Below are 18148 nucleotides of genomic sequence, written 5' to 3'. Positions count from 1 at the left end.
GAAGGTAACAGCATTCCGTGCACCTTTGGCATTTAGTCATGCCGGTCACATGACCACGGAGACGTCTTTGGACAGCACTGGCTCTTTGGCTTTGAAACGGAGATGAGCACCGCCCCCTAGAGTCGGAAATGACTAGCACATATGTGCGAGGGGAACCTTTACCTTTACACTTCTATTCCTGGAATTAAAAGACAGGTTCCTTGGGGCAAATAAATACGTACTTTGGGTGCAGAAAGTCCCAGTCTCAGTCTCTGTCATCTTCAGAGGAACACCTCTTCCAGAAAGTCTTGAAACAAGAATAGTTTTTTTCCAACCTGGTCCTCTGTTGGGTTTGCAAATCCCAGAGTTCCTAGCCAGTATAACCAAAATTCAAATTGGTTAAGAATTCTCTAACTTTGAGTCTCACTACATCTGAAAATACCAACTTGCCAAAGGCTGATTTAGACAATTCGGCATTAGAGATGAGTCAATAGTATGACTTCGTGGAAGGCAGATGTCCATACTTCATTCAGTATTAAATCAATATGGCATGTCTATTTTCTAGTTCAAAATAAGATCATCTCCTCCCTCTTATATCCCAATGAATCAGGGAAGATCTGTCTGAGTGTCTTCTGAATACTCTCTTGTTTTTCCAGGCTTAAGGGGATATTTCAGCCCTCTTTTTAGGGTTAGGGTTAGCAGTCCTTTTGTATTCCCTTCAGGCTCGTGTATCTGATCTTCTACAGTGAAGAAGATAACTTATGTTCTTCTCTTCTCTTTCTGACTGCATGTAGAACAAAGATAGGATTCTGTGTGCCCAATCCCCCAGATATTACAGATGCCATTACTGGCTAGGATTTTTGGTAGGTGGGGTCTCTACTATAATCACAGACTTCTAAATCAGAGACCTGCCTTATCAAGAAAAAGATTTTGAGATCACCATCAGAGGATCTAGAAAGGGAAACTCCAAGAACATAGGAATCTAGGTATACAAAAACAGAAAATCGTCTCAATCACACTGCTAAGCTTCAAGGAAGGGCTTCTTAAGATTAAGTCAGGGGTGTCAAACTCAAGGCCTAGGGGGTACTTAGATCTGACCCATGGGGCTGCCCTGGAAACAGCAAAGCCCACAGTGCCTCTGCCAGGGAAAACGGAGCTTGGGAGGGCCACAGGTGGCCCTCCCAAGCTCCTTTTTCCTGGCAGAGGGTTGCAGGAGGCTGTTGCAGCTGCAAATGGAACTCGGGAGCCCATTTTTGCTGGCAGAGTGCTTGGGCCACCACAGGTGCCCCCGACATGAGTGACGTTGAGCTAGTCATGCCCCCCTGGACATGCTCCCCTGGCTCCACGAGGTTGAACCCAACCCTGATGCAGCTCTCAATGAAATTGAATTTGACACCCCTGGATTAAGTAGTTTGATCAAAATGGAGGGTCCTATTTTGTGTCCTTTTTGGCTGTTTAACTGATGAAAGCTTCTACCTTTGATAAGATCTGGTTATACAGCCCAAGCATCAAATCTGATATCTGCAAATACCAAGTTGGCTCTCTTAGGTTCCTATCTAATAAGCAGTGCCAATTTATGGAGCCTGGACACATTGTTCTCTATTGTGGCAGCTGCAGTCATCCTGGGATCCAGATGGACCCAACCTTGCTGTCCATCATGAGACCCTTGGAAATCCTCCATAGTTTCTATGAGATATTTATCTTTGTAACTTAGTTTATATTAGTTTTTATCTTTGTGACTGTAAACATTCATAAAATTCTTATGAAAAATTGAGAGAAAAAGAATGCTTGGCTTTTTCCCCAGGCCCTAGGTTCGGATGGGGCATGCATTCGCTGTCATAGATATTTATATTTATAATTAAGAGCTTTTCTTCCTCAGGCATGACCATCTTTGGTTAGGTATTTTAATATATTGTTTTTTGTGTGTTTTTAATTCTTATAAGCTTCCTAGAGTTGTCGATGAGTGGGTGGCCTTAGGAATTTAAATCACGAAAATAAATAAGAATATTCTTATCTAGAGGGCACATTGGAAAGATTATACTTGATGATATATTAAATATTTGTGCGTTATGAATCTGGTTTTGTTTGGTTTATAAAAATAACTGATTAAGACTATTGCATAGAGATTTATATTTTCAGCTGCCCTACAGTCATCCTATTCTTAAACTGTTCTTTATTCTGTCACAATTCTCGCCCTCTGGAATCATATCCCCTCTCCAGGAAACTGTGTGGCTCTCACCGTGATAATGCTCTGAAAAGTACTTGAAACTTGATTGATTTCCCAGACCTTCATACTGGGTGGCTGAACAAACCCGCTAAGGTTTGTTGTTCTATATGATTTTTCTGGATACATACATGTCCTCTGTTTCATTATTTTATTGCTCTGGCTTTTTAATTGTATAAAGCAAGACCAAGTTATGAAGTACCATATTTTTCAGAGTATAAGACGCACCTTTTTCTCCCCTAAAAGAAGGTGAAAATTTGGATGCGTCTTATACATCGAATGTAACCCCACCCACCCACTGGCCCCCACCCTTTGGCCTCTGCCTCCCAGCCATTTACCTCCTTGCAACAAGCAGCAAGAAGAAACAGCCCATTTCAGCGTCAGCCCAGCCTAATTAGCACAAGTCCATTGGATTGGCCTCCCGACTCTCAGCTGTTTCAGGCTGCAGGGATTGCCATTGCCTATTGCTGCGTGGGCCTCTGCTACTTGCTGCAAGGAGGTAAATTGCTGGGAGCAGATTTTTTTTCTTGTGCTAATCAAGCTATGCTGAAAACGAAAATGAAAGTAAAGCAGGCTGTTTGCCGCAAGGAGGCAAAATTGCTGGGAGTCAGAGTAAGAGTCAGATTTCTTTTTCTTGTTTTCCTCACCAAAAAAGGTAGGTGTGTCTTATAGTCCGGAGCATTTAATACTCCGAAAATATAGTATTTAAAGAATACGTCAGTCAAGAATTCTTTAAATCTATGTAGCAAATAAGTAAATTAAGTGATCATTGAACATAGCTCATGTTCTGTCACCAATGCTTATAGACATTTGGGATGGAGTGGTCGATGGTATTTCCGTTCAGGGATGGGAAGATGTGCTATTTTTTTTAAAAAAAAAAAAGCAAGAGAGAGATACACAAATAAACATGTGATACGTCTGTGTATTAATTGTATGTAAGGGCCTTGGGGGTGCAATGGTTAGAATGCAGTATTGCAGGTTAATTCTACTGATTACCAGGGGTTCTATCCTGACCAGCTTAAGGTCAACTTAGCCTTCCATCCTTCCGAGGTCAGTAAAATGAGGACCCAGATTGTTGGGGGCATTATGCTGTAAACCGCTTAGAGAGGGCTGTAAACAGGGGTGGTATTCACTTACTTTCCCTACCGATTTGTAAATGTGAGCGCGCACAGCCTTCCATGCATGCACTTTGCTGGCGCGTGCGCCTTCTGCACATGTGCCCGGCTTCAAAAATGTGCCTAAACAGGATGGTATAGAGCCAGGACAGGTGGGCGGACCTACCCACGATTTCCGCTACCGGTTCAGAGGAACCAGTCCGAACCGGCTGAATACCACCTCTGGCTGTAAAGCACTGTAAAGCGGTATATAAATCTAAGTGCTATTGCTATTAATGTCAAAGAAAGAGAAAGCTGCCAAATACAGTATGGCTATTTAGCGCATAGGTTGTACATGCCAGCATGGTCTCTGACTAGTCTGTTTGTGCCGGCAGCGATCAATAAGACTAAACACAGGACTCACTTAAGCCAGAAGCTCTGCCATGTTTCAGTCAGCATATTTGACACTTCCAAAATATCCCACCTCCATTTGGAAGTGTCCAAATAATCTAAGATGTTCCTGGATATGGAAGTTTCATACCAGTGCCTACGATCAACCACTATTTTCTTTCACTCCGTTTTCCTCTGTCAATTTATTATAGCATAAAACTGCCCAACCGTGTTAAAGGAGAAAAAAATGTGTTGACTAAATGTCAGACTTCCCTCTTTGCAGTTAATCCAAGGGAAATGAATCTAATTACGTGCATTATAAGGAAGACTGAAGTAATATGATAAGAATTCCACCTGTATATAGACAGTTTATGGTAGCAAAACTCTTGCTTGTTTCCTCAGTATGGGTGTTTCGTTCTTTTGAAAGTGGGGAGTCTGTATCTCTTCATTGATTTGGAGGCCGCTAATGATGTTACCAGCTTCAGAAATAACTCTTATCCTGAGGCTCGGTTGTTGCTGAGCATCTCAACCAGCTGTGCTTTGAACAATATATTCTGAATTTATGAAGTGAGAAGGCAGCCAACTAGATTACACTTCCCACTTCTTTTAATATGAACTGTGCCACCTGCTGCCTCTTATACGGTGGAGCACATTTTGTCTCCTATTGTCTGTTGTCACTAAAGAAACTGTTGTATCTTTTAGGAATCATCTCAAACTAGGACTGAAGGAAAGAATGAGCACCATTGTTGCAGGGACTTCTCACTGTGCAGTAGCGCTCTTAAAAACCCTTGAATGTCATTACAAACGTTGCTGCATTTATCAAAAACTGAGCTCTAAAACTTAGAACCTCTAAAAGCAGTGGACAAAAATAGCAGTAGAGTCTTAAAGGGTTAAAGATTAAAAAATTCAGAAGTTTCTATAGCAAATGGAGAGGAATATAATTGTAGATGTATCGTTGAGGGGCAAAAAGGTCTGCATATGAAATATACTCCTGGCGACGTATTTATAAACATACAGATGGCATACGGTAGGAAAAACAGATGTCCTGACAGAGATGTTAAATATGATTTCTCATTGTCCCAACTGCAAAAATGCTGTTTTCCCTCTCTGATGCTCATGATAGTCCAATTTTTCAGTGTTTATTCTTCCGCTCTACATCAGCTTCCCCGTATCTTGAATGTGAAGTAGGATGAGCCATCAGAATATATAAACATTCAAGTAAACATTTTCCAGATATTGATTGCTCCCATTCAAAACACATCCATACTTTTACATACTATGTAGATTTTGTATCAAATATATACTTCTATGTACTTCTATATATTTCTATGATTTCCTAAAAGGAAACAACAGGACGGAACATATGTAAGAAGCCTGTACATACCCTAGTTGCACAGAAAATGGATAACTTCACAAAATTGCAATTTAGTCCTGAAATTAACCTAGACATTAAATATTTTTCTGTGAAAAAGGTGATTCCCCGCCCCCCATATTATTTGAAATTATCTAACTAAAACAAGTGGGACTTTTGGCAGCCTTTAATTATTATCTGGCTGTTGATTTTTTTTTTCTCCCTGATTATTGTGGCTCTTCTGAGGTTAAAATCTCGCATATATCATCTGTAATATTAGTAATGATATTGTCAAGCCACAAGAGAGGATTTTATCTGTTTCTTGCAGTTCGCAAGGCAAATGGGTATAACTAAAGTTATAAGTATTATACTATATATAAATGTAAATTGAAGGCTTGCTGTGTTATATAAAGCCAGCCTGTATGGTCTGTATAAGCGCAGGTATCTCACTTCTTTTGAGTGACTACACAAGAAAAAGCAGCAATGCACAAACAAGGCCACAAAAGCTCCTGTAAGTAAATTTACTATAAAAAATCCTAATATAGCCCTTATGAAGAATCCAGCAACTGTTATGTAGGAACTATGTCTTATTTATAATAAAATTGGTTCAAATCTTTGTACCTCTTCCTCTAGCCCCTAAAGCAGGGGTGGGTTCTACTTACCTTTACTATCTGTTCGCAGTGGGGCCGCGCGCAGAAGCGTTTCGATGACGTCGGGGTCAGTGGATGGAGCCTCCCGCCGGTTTTACTACCAGTTCTATAGAACCGGTGCGAACCGAAGGCAACCCACCACTGCCATAAAGGTAAAGGTTCCCCTGCACACGCATGCTAGTTTTTTCTGGTTCTAGAGGCGGTGCTCATCTCCGTTTCTAAGTCGAAGAGCCAGTGCTGTCCAAAGATGTCTCTGTGCTTATGTGACCAGCATGTCTAAACACCAAAGGAGCACTGTTGCCTTCCCACCAAAGGTGGTCCCTATTTTTCTACTTGCACTTTTTACGTGCTTTCAAACTGCTAGGTTTGGCAGAAGCTGGGACAAGTAATGGAAGTTCATTCCATTACGCGCCGCTAGGGATTCAAACCGCTGAACTTCTGATCGACAAGCTCAGTGTCTTAGCCACTGAGCCACCGCCTCCCTTCCTCTAGCCCATATAATGTACTAAACTAGATATCGCTGTCCTTTCGGTGAAAGGGATAATTTTTACCTCTCTGTTGTTTTGGTAACAAACTGTTCTGGTATCAGGCTGCTTGCTTGTGACTGTAAGAACTGGCAAGCAGGCAATTGGATTAATATAGTTAAATATGTTTTAAGTATATTATATGAATGCTTGTTGTTAGACAGGCACAATCAGTCAAACTAGATTTAAATTACAGGTGAAGAGATCAGAACCACAGTTGGTCCCCAATAAGCCATACATCAGATGGGCAGTGGGTCTACAGATTAGGACTACAAATAGCATGCTGTCAGCAGAAAATTGAACCCAGCTAAGATATTATATAATCTAATAAGACATATGCTGCAGTGGCATTTCTCCCTTAAACAGTGTTTTGTTTTGTTTTTAAAGATAGCCAGACATTATACCTTCTGTTTGCATGGAGATAAAGTATATGAAGATGTAGTTCGGGTTATCTTATGAATTTGAAGATTATAGTAGAGCCATGTGATTGGCAAGAAAGGTCCGATAGAAGATACCAAAATATTTCTTCTGATTGCAGCAACCTATATCTAGTCATGATTAAGATTGTGGTTTTTGTTTTTGTTCTTGGGCTTACATGCTAAAGCACACGTATTTAATGTCTTCTACTTTAAATGTGGAGTTCTACTAATATGTAATAATGTATAATTCTCATAGTTCCTTCAACCTAAGATTAAGCATATGATTCTATTTGTAGTAAGTGATTACCAAAATCCTTGTGAATTAATTCCATGTTAAACTTGAAGCCAAGCCTAAATTGCATTTTGTTATCCTTTTCTCTTTTCCCAATCTTATCTTGGTGATAAGGAATTTGACAAAAAGGTGCCAAGCAGTTATTGCTAGAAAACATGGGGGAAATAATTAAAAAATGCTATCAAGAATACATCTCTGTGTTTGTTGGTCATAATGAACAATACTGTTATCCTTTTTTTTTTTGCATTTTAAATGTTCATATTCAATATGAGATAAGAGGAATTGCTTTTAAAAAAATGGGAAGGTAGAATAGTGGCAAAACACTAGTGATTAAGAGCCATGCTCTTGTGTTTACTTACATTCATACATGTTCCTGAATTTTGAATACTTTGTAACATTTTTCATTATACGCTAGTGCAGGGGTGTCAAGCTCACAGCCCAGGTGTGAAATCTAGCAGGTTCTGACAGGTTCTAGCGAACCAGTAGCAGAAATTTTGAGCAGTTTGGAGAACCGGCAAATACCACCTCTGGCTGGCCCCAGAGTGGGGTGGGAATAGAGATTTTGCAATATCCTTCTCCCAGGAGTGGGGTGGGAATGGAGATTTTGCAGTATCCTTCCCCAGCCACGCCCATCAAGCCATGCCCACCAAGCCATACAATGCCCACCAAGCCACATCCACAGAACTGGTAGTAAAAAAAATTGTATTTCACCACTGTCATGGCCCATGCCTCATGTGCTGGTCAGGCCCATGCCTGGTTTAGCAAAGGGGAAAAAGTCGACAACACTGTGATGACGTGAGTTTGACACCACTGCTCTAGTGGTCTTGAAACTTCATCTAGTTTCTTTAGTGGAAATAGTTTGGATGCCACACAAGACAGATTAAAACTAGAGGCCAGAGAGAGATTGGAATTTGATAATGAGCTGGTTTTGGTATAATTTATCTACTATTGTCCATAATTTTAAAGGTTTTGTAGGAAAAGATTTAACATTCTGTGGAACAAACAGAGATGAAAAAAAATCTACTTTTTCTTTAAAAAGGAATGTTTTATTCTACAATGTCAACTAAAATATGTATTCCTAAAATTGGATCCTCTGAGCATTTATTTATTTGAGGTACCAATGAATGTTGACTTGTCAATACAGTTAAAAAATGTCGTCCGATCGTTATTGTATGACTTGCTATTGTTTGAACTTGTATCTGTCTCAGGCAACAAATATTTAATTTAATTCATTAATTTGTAAAATTGTTGAAATGACTCTGGATGGCATACAATATTAAGCAATTTTAAAAAATGGAGTGTTATCAGTTTCAGCACAGTAAGAGGGGCAATTCCATCTAAGCTCCTGGAATTTAACAGAAATGGAATGAGAGATCACAAAACATATCTCTTCTATTCCAGCTGAAATGGAAGCATCTTCTTTTTCTTTATGCTGGTGATTTTTTTTTCCTTTGCTATGCCATGGTTAAACAGGATATTTTGTACCCTGTTCTCCTGAAAATAAGACCCAACTAGAAAATAAGGCCTAGCATGATTTTTCAGGATGCTCGTAATGTAAGCCCTACCCCAAAAATAGGCCCCAGTTAAGATCGTCAGCAGATGGAGGTGTTTAGTACTGTATTTCCTCCAAAATAAGACCTAACCGGAAAATAAGCCATAATGCGTCTTTTGGAGCAAAAATTAATATAAGACCCAGTCTTATTTTGGGGAAAACATGGTACATGGTACCTATGTTGATGTATGCTGATTAATATGCTGTTACTGTGATAATGTCTAAGCGAATGCACCCAAATACAACAGAAATTATCTTTCTTTTGTGAGAATGGTATTTTCTTGGGAATTGTTGTCAGGGTATTTGAAATCCCATTCATTACAGTTCCTTGAGAGAAGGAGATCAGGAAGTCAAAAAGAAATAAAAAAGACAGAAAGGAGCTAAATTTGATTCTTACAACACCGACATCCAATTGCTCTCTTCTGGGAATAAGTCTTCCTCCAAACATGCTTTTGCAGAAAGTCAATAGTTTCTTGCAAATACTGTGTGAGTTTTGGAATTGGAATAAAGCCCATAATTCTGTTTTGCTGTGATCTCATACATTTATTCAGAGGTGACCATTGCCTGATGGAAAATTTTCAAAGCCACTCACTTTAGGAGCAATTGAGGTGATGGATTAGACAGTGCTTTATTATTCATTCTTCATTTCTCCCACGAGTCCATTTTGGCCACTCTTGTCACTGTTCATTAAACAACTGTTCATTGGACACTTTTCAAAATAGCTCTATCATATTAGGACAATGACTTGGAAGTAAATACCTTTTAGGGCAGAGATTGGTGTTTATGGCAGAGGATCGATTTTTCTCTTCTTGATCAGTTTGTTCATCTCACTAAATGTCAAGCGAGGCAGATAGTTTATCAGTTTTAATGTGGCAGTTCTTAAATCTCCTTAAAAATGAAATCTTTTTCAAATCCAGGATTTTCTTACTTGACATGCAGGTCATATTTAAATTGAGGACAACATCTGGTTGGTGTCTGTATTTGACTTGAAGATATATTTACCTTCCTTCAAGTCTAAATTTAGTGAATTTCTTTAGGATGAGGAATAACTAGATGGCGTGCGGCATTCTTTTCTGAGGTACTATAATATATGTTGGGTTAACCCACACAGTGCTTTTAAATTAGTGATCTGAATCTTTGTCTAAAATGTTTAGGGCTAGCTTTACCATTGGTAAATCAGATTGCAAATAGTAGATGTGGGAATTGACAGCACATGGTTGAAGGACAAAATTGAGTATCCCAGGATACTGTACTTTGCTGCCTTCAAATATCATATTGAATCCTGTCCTATTGTTTATGTTGAAGGATGTTCAACTTCATCTTCATTTTCATTTTTTTTCATTTTTTTTTTAAAAGAGTTGGGTTGGGAGCTATCTTGATTGGTATCTCAGGGGGACTTGGTCAATAAGAAGTCTTTCTAATTTGGCTTTCAAGGGATAAGATATTTTCTTCTCTTTCTACCTAATGGTAGAACAGCTTTTTCCAGTTTGGTGCCTTCATTTTGGATTATAATTCTATTATTAATCCAGTTTGGATTATAATTCTATTACCTTTACTTATTGACCATGTTGCTTGGTCTTAATGGAAGTCAAAGCCCATAATATCTGGAGGACAGGAGATTAAGGAGAACTACTCTTAAAAAATATCAACCTACTTCTTCAGAGACAACCTCTCTTTCCTGACACAAAAATGGGTCTGATTTCCTTGATCAAACAAAAAGTTTCAGGAAAATGAAAAAAATAACACACAAGTAATGAATGATGGAGCTTTAATTAGAGCTAAGTCAAATATTCATGCTAGATTTCTTTATGATAACATGCATATTTTGATGGAGAATAACATTTTGCTATAGAACCAAATTGCTACAAGTATTTCTCTGCTTGTAATCCAAAACTCAAATTAATTACTACTGAAATTTAGGAAACTGCTTTGTATTAAATTAGCCCTTTGGTCCCGAGATGATTGAGTCTTGGGGCTTCCAAGATGCTAATCAGATGCTCTAACACATATCTAGTTCAGATAATACTGTGCAATAGCCTCATATGTCAATAATTTGATTTAAAGGAACCTTGTAGGTTCTGAACAGTCAAAAGACTGTCCTAAGAGATTTGGGGATTATGAAAGTTGTGCATCCCTAATTTTATCAGTCAAAATTTAGCTGAAGAAAAGCTTGGTGACAGCTTATAAAGTGCTGTGAAGATCCATTTGGTCTCTCAACTATTCTCAGTTACATAGGTAGAGAAGACTTAGAGACTCACCTAAGCTTTATCTCAGTGAAGCTGCTGAACTTCCCTGAATTTGATTCATTTGAGGTTTTACTGATCACTTTTTCCTCAACAATAAAATCTTACTAATAAACAAGTTTTAAAAGACCACTAGGAAATGTCAGAACACAATGATGTTTACTAATAAATTATGAGCCGCGATGGCTCAGTGGTTAGAATACAGTACTGCAGGCTACTTCTGCTGACAGCTAGCTGGCTGCCTGCAATTTGGCAGATCGGATCTCACCATGCTCAAGGTTGACTCAGCCTTCCATCCTTCTGAGGTGGGTAAAATGAGGACCCAGATTGTTGGGGGCAATAGGCTGACTCTGTAACCTGCTTAGGGAGGGCTGTAAAAATACTGTGAAGCAGTATATAAGTCTAAGTGCTATTGCTATTAGTATTAGTATTGATTTTGAGATTCCATTTGCATTTGCTACTGGAATGTGTATTAGTTCACAATGATATGTTTATCAGTGGGTGTGCTGGACAGAGCCTCTAAAAATGAAAAAGAGGACAAATATGAGGGATCTTTGGTGCTCTTTGAGCTTTCTTGCAGATTGTTCATTACCCAAATTAGGTAATATCGTTAGTGCTGCACAGCACACACTGATGATGTGTGATGATATTACCTAGTTTGGGTAATGAAACATCTACAAGAAAACAACCAAGCTCAGAGAGCACCAAGGAGCCCTCACTGCAACCCTGAGTTACAAATGTTCTCCTTTAAGGGAGGACAAATATGTTAACTTCATTGTTTCTCGTGACATCATTGCCAGCCATTGATGGGGAAAAAGTGTACCTCACCACCTAGATTAATGATAAGACCAAGTCATGAAAGAATCAAGGATCAAGGCACTGTTTATCATCCGCCTTGGAGTGCAACATTAGGAGAGAACATAACCATTTAGAACAAAAGGAGAAGCAAAGCAGCTGCATTGAACTACAGTATACCTACTTATAGTTTATCTTCTCCAATAAAATTATAAATTATGTTTCTGATATTGGTGCCACTCTTTAAGAGCCACTTTGAGGGTAGCATATATAGAAAAAGCAATATACTAGAGTCATAGCAATAGATGGAAGTGCTAGCCACTATTTTTAATACAGTTTAAAAGCTAAGGATGTCCTTGAGTTGAGCTCAGCATTTGATGACACATTCATGTGGATTTCTTGACAACCGTAGGGAAGTAGTTTGCCACTTCTAACTTCAGAGATTTTTTTTTTCAACCTCCCAGTCAGCAGGAATTGCTTGATGGTCCCTCAATCAAATTCTAACCAGGTCAAACCCAGTTTATCTTCCAAGATCAATCAGATGTTGCCGAAGTGATTGTCAACACATTACATTTGCCTCTGTAAAAAATAGATTTGAAAATGCAAAGTTATGTCAAGACTGCTGCCCAGTTTATAATATATAATCAATTTGGAAATCTATGAAAAATATTCACTCTCTCTTGGTAAAGTTAGTTGCATTTTGAGGGGGCTGGATCACCGAACCCCTTTTTTTCTTATGTTGCTGGAATGCTAGTCCATCTATATATAACATGAAGAGAACAGTTGCAGCATCCTTTCTGGATTGATCTACATCTGGGCTGCCTTCTTTATGGTCCAAGCCCTCATCTCTACTGCAAGATAGGTGATGATAGCACTATATATATATATATTTCCCCATTTCAGACAAATTATAGAGCCTCCCAGACTCTAAGCAGTGATGCAGTACAGGGGAAGAAAATATCTAAAAATACCCACTGGAGGAGCAGAGTTTCCCTTAGGAAAGAAAATATTTTTAGTATTTTCTGTTAGGCATCATTGGTCTTCCTCTAAAGTGCAATGACATTCATTTAATGTGTGGATTAAGAGCAAATTGTTAGTGTTTAATCCTCGAGCAAGGGGGAAGCAAGGAGAAATGTTTGCCCCCAAGAGAGGCAGTTCTGGTGAGCCTTTGTTCTTTGGGGTTATTTCTAGTTAATTAAATGCAATTCTCTTCTTGAGGCTATTTGCTTCAGATAAGACATTTTGTACTGTGCCCTGAAGGTTTCCGTTAGGTAAATATATTTCTCCAATGTGAATGTCCTTCTAGAATACCTTTCACCTAGGGTCTCAGAGCAGAAACATCAGCTGAGATTATTTTATTGTACTATTTCAATTGAGCAGTCTTAAGCACAGGTTATATATCATGTTACCACATCATTTTTTTGTTTGTTTGTTTGTTTGTTTCCAGAAAATCTTCCACACAGTGAACAAAAATGTGTGGTCCATTTTAATACTCGCTATACTAGTCTAACAGTTTCTTTAATCATATGAATGACCCACAAAATGAAGAGCATTCAATTCAATCATGGTCTCCTTTTAACACTTCCTCATAAAATCTCACTTTGTCCCTTTTATGGCTCATTATGTTCACGAGCTAAACTTCAGCTATAAAGTCTATGTCCACTTACTCATTTGCTCCTAGAGATTTTAGGTCAGGAGATAACCAGGATTTCACTTATTAAGCTAGTGCTTTGATAAGAATGTCTTCAATGCCTCCCATCTTCTCCTTTGATTTGATGTTAAGATAAATTGCTTTTGATTTTTTCCCCCCCTAAAAAGAAGAACATTCTAGTGAAATCCTCTTGCATAAGATGAGAGATTCCTGCATATTCTGAGTCTCTCTGCTGTCTGCAGTTTCCAAATGCTTTAGCTGAATCCAGGGGTGAAATCTACTTACCTTCCCTGCCGGTTTGCCAATGTGCGTGCGCCATCGTCTGCGCATGTGCAAAGCCTTCTGCGCATCTGCAGAGGCTAGAAATGTCACAAAAAGGTGATGTCATGACATCCGTGTGGGTGGGCAGAGCCTCCCGCAGCCACTACTACCGATTCGCCCGAACCGGATAGAATCGGCTGGATTTCACTCCTGGTTGAATCTCATTTGGGGATTTTTCCCATTACACTTTCATCATTCCTGCAGAATGATTGAGGGATGTTGAATGAAAGAAACAATAACTATACGCATCACTTGTTGATAACAGTAAAGTCAGTTCAGAAGCAAATTCTAAGAACTCCAAAGAATTTGGAATAGGAGGTGTTAAAAAAGAAATGCCTCTTATTTGGGGAGGAATTTGTTTAAGGAAATTAGGAAACAGATTTCAGTATACCATGATGTTTAGACCAACTTATTCCATTCCAAAAAAAAAAGTGCTTTGAGTTGTACTGATGTAGGAGCAGAGTTGCAGACAGGAACTGCACTGCTGGCCATTAACTGGAAGTCACAGGGAGTCAGGTAACATATAAATTTAATAAACTATGTCCTCAAGTAATTGCTACTCATTCAGTGACCATTTAAATTTACAGCAGTGCCGAACACGTGGCACAAAAGACTTTGATCCTCAATGTTCTGGCTGTGTCAGCCTCCTTCACAATCATATGACTGCAATCCCGGCACTCAGCAACCTGCTCATAATTATGACATTGCAATAGTGTCCTGCGATTGTGTGACTTCCATTTGCAACATTCACTCCTGGCTTCTGAAAAGCAAAGTCAATGGAGAAGCTGGCCGGAGGCACAATGGCAATCATATGATATTGTGCTTAACGGTCTGGGATTCATTTAATGACACCAACTGGAAGCGCTAGAACACGTTAGAACACGTTAAAGGAATCCCTCACCATTAAAGGAATCCCTCACCATTAAACAATCCCATTATATCATGCAGTCCCATGACATCCTTTTTACAATCACATCACTTAGTAATGGAAACTCCAATCACAATCATTAACTGAGGATTACCTGTATTATGATGGTTAGTTGCATCATCGGCCAGATGTTTAGACTGGATTTGGCATTTTATTGACCTATTGAATCCTTCCCAAAGAGGAGGATAAGCAGAGGTTATTTGATTTTTATTATTATCCACCATTTTAGAAATGAACGCAAAGGATCACACCGTGCTGATACTTAGCATCACACTGTTTTACTGCTGCACAATATCGAAGATTGCATTTACCAGTGGGGTTGTTGCCAACTCTGCTGTTGTTCCTGTTGTTTGAAGTAATATGTATCTCTTTTACTACAAGGTTACAACGAGTAGGCCCATAAAATGTTGGGAATAGTCATGTCATACTTATACAGGCTCAGCATGGGAGTAGGAGAATTCCTATTTCAAAAAAAGAAAAGAAAAAAACATAACAATTGAAATATTGCAGGGTAAAAGAAAAGTTAGAGGTCTAAACTCAAAGTCCATCATATTAAAAATTTTCATAAATATGACCTCAGTCAGCAGAAAGAAACATGTAAAAGGAAATTGAAAGCTAAAAATATACCAAATAAAGTATATGACCTTAAATTGCTTTTTGTTAAACTACCCGCTCACCTGGAACATTTTTTGCTTTTTCTTCTATGAGTATCAGTATTTTATGCTTCAATAGCTGGTGTACTCTACACTTCCATGCTGAATCCTGATCTGTGAAAGCCTTGCTTGGTTGGATTTTTTTTTCCCAACTCAGTTACATCTACAGTTAGTCTGAAGTAATTCCCATTTAGTTCCATGGGTCTTCCTTCATGCAAATGTCTCTAAGGACATGGCTTTTGTATGATAGCCAGGTTAGATTAAAAAGGATTGGGAGTCATGCTGTAGTTGCTCAAACTTCTTTTCCTGGGAATGAAGCGGTGCTCAGAAGTTTCATCTTCCCATGGAGACAACGCTGGTGTGATATGTTCATGATTCGACACCATGGATCTCCAGGTGGGTCAAGATTATAGAGAAACACCAACCTGGAGGACTCCATGCTGTTGAGCTGTTCACAAGCAGCAGGAACAAATTGAACCTTCTACACCTGCTAAAACACCTAGTAGTTTTTCTACCTTCCACTGTGAAGACTGTGGGATTATATGGTGTCTGTCCATATTGTGGAGAGTCAGCCAGTTGGGAAGGACTAAAACAAGTCTTCAAACGTTCTTCATCAAAACCAGCCAAGCTCTTTTAACTGGAAGACAGACAGATCAAGAGAAGGACAAAGACGTTCACCGCCACATATGAGGTTCCTTCTAATCACAGTATTGTGGAATAGCTTTCATTGAAGGGGATTGTGTGCGTATGGACCATGTAAGATTGAAGCAGTAAAATATTCCCTTAAAAAACAGCATAGAATATCACTGTCGGCAGAAAGAAATGTCTGTGTGATGTTAGAATTGAACATTGACTTTATCATATCACCAGAACGAGGAAATACTATTTTTATTATTATTATTTTTATTTAAGAGGGTTTAAGGGTAAAAATTAGTTTAAGACTTTTGGGGATATAATGCCTCCTTTTTGCCTTTTCTCCTTTCCAGTCTTTGGAGTAGAAATTGGACTTTGGGGTCTTTAAGGGATGCTATGATTGACTTAACCCCTTTTAAACTTAAGAAAAAAGGGACATGGTGGCTCAGTTCCTAAGACACTGAGCTTGTCGATCAAAAACGTCGGCAATTCGGCAGTTCAAATCCCTAGCACCATGTAACGGGGTGAGCTCCCATTACTTGTCCCACCTTCTGCCAACCTAGCAGTTCAAAAGCATGTAAAAAATGCAAGTAGAAAAATAGGGAACACGTTTGGTGGGAAGGTAACAGCGTTCCGTGCGCCTTTGGCATTTAGTCATGGCGGCCACATGACCACAGAGACGTCTTCAGAAAGCGCTGGCCCTTCGGCTTTGAAATGGAGATGAGCACCGCCCCCTAGAGTTGGGAACGACTAGCACATATGTGCAAGGGGAACCTTTACCTTTAAACTTAAGAAATCTATTTTGCCCTAAGATTCCCTAACAGGACAAATTAGCTTGATTTGGGGATTTATGAGAATGCCCTGGTTTAAAATATTCATTTTTTATTTTCTTTTTAAATCTCTCTCTGATGGGGGAAAAATAATTTCAGTATTACAAATTTGAATTTGAATTTATTAAACTTCTATACTGCCCGTCTCCCAAAGGACTCAGGGCGGTGTACAGCCATATTAAAACATATATAAACTCACAAAATTTAAAAACAATTTAAAACGAATATATAAAATTTGGCCCACAAGGTTAAAAGCTAACAAACACCCGATTTAAAATTCATATTAAGCCAGCTTGGCCTGTTGGAACAAAGTCTGCCCCATTTGTGGGAACTCTGTGAGTTATAAATAAGATCTTGGCTACAACGTTATTATCCCCTGCCTTAGGTGATTCTAAACCCAACCCAAAAGATGATGATAATGCTTTGAAATCATTGCCAGTATTACTGAATTTTGAGAAAGGGCAGAATTGAATTTTGGGGAATCTCATTACAATCTTCATACAGATTTGTAAATAATTTAGTGTGTATTTTAAGCTTTCTGAACATTATTTTTCCCATCATGGACTTCGAGTGTAGTTGTTCTTACAGTATGAAATGCCACACAGTATTGGATTTGATATTTAGATACTAAGAGCTTCTGAATGCACTGTAGTTGTATATATTCCTTTCATTGCTGGCATAATTGATGCAGGGGGGAGGGAAAGGGAAAAATCATGCCATTTCAATGCTATCACCAGAGCTAGTTTTATTATTTGTACCTTTTCAGGTTCATCTTCTTTTTTCTTAATCTATATTTTGATTATTCAACATTACATATGAATGGTCATCAACCATTTAGATGTACAGTTTGCTGTGATAGCAGCCTATCTACTTTTGTTGCCGATGGCACTTTGGATGAAATCAGGCAAATGCAAGATTCAAATTTTAATAAATTTTATTATTTTCTCAGCAAAATATGCATATTAACCATGAGGGTATTAGAAGCAATGGTTTAGAGAATGATAGCATTGAAACAACAGAAAATGAATCTTTTTTTTTTTTGAAAAGTCTAAAACTGCAATGAAAATTTGCTGAAAAAAGCAAATTTTGAGCTGGAATGAAGTTATTTCTCATTATTCACTGTAAATGTTGGTCAGAAAAAAAATCACCACTATGATTTGAAGACATATCTGGCAGTTTTATGTGGTCGATGTGATCACTTATTATTTGACTGACGTTCAGGTATAACAGTACAGCTTTTTTTAATCACCTTCTGTGAAGATAACTATGATTCAACACATTATAGAGAATTTGGGAGCATGTTCTAATACACCTACAACAACATTTGATTTTGTCATCAGCCTTCTAAAAATACATACGTCTTGTGGTTACTCATGAACATGTCCACAGTATTTATTATTGGATATAATATTTGACAACATTTGGTATTTGATGCACATTAAAATTTAATATTGGATCATTTGTAGCATGCAGTCAAAACGGTACTTCATGGTATTTGATGCAGAATATACAGGGACAATTAATCTTTTATAAGATTCATTATTTGAAACTTGCCAGATCTAAATCAATCAAAAGATAGCTAAGAGGTCTGAAACTTTAGACTCTCACATTTTAAATTA

General features: G+C 38.4%; 1 protein-coding gene across 8 annotated transcripts in view; it reads left to right on the top strand.

Moving 5' to 3' along the window:
* The window catches only part of CHRM2 (cholinergic receptor muscarinic 2), a 193299-nt gene that overhangs the window by 75880 nt on the left and 99271 nt on the right, over positions 1-18148 (top strand). Inside the window, exon 1 of one of the 8 annotated variants that reach the window (XM_070947587.1) lies at positions 5734-5805. The exons of the other annotated variants lie outside the window; for them this stretch is intronic. The gene's annotated coding sequence lies outside the window, so the exon portion shown is untranslated. Of the gene's footprint in view, positions 1-5733; positions 5806-18148 lie in introns of those variants that run through there. 8 annotated transcript variants of the gene reach the window in all.

This window comes from Pituophis catenifer, unplaced genomic scaffold (genome assembly GCF_029215685.1).
Source record: "Pituophis catenifer annectens isolate HBS135680 unplaced genomic scaffold, rPitCat1.0.hap2 SCAF_7, whole genome shotgun sequence".
NCBI lineage: Eukaryota > Metazoa > Chordata > Lepidosauria > Squamata > Colubridae > Pituophis > Pituophis catenifer.
This window is presented reverse-complemented; position numbering and strand designations above follow the sequence as displayed.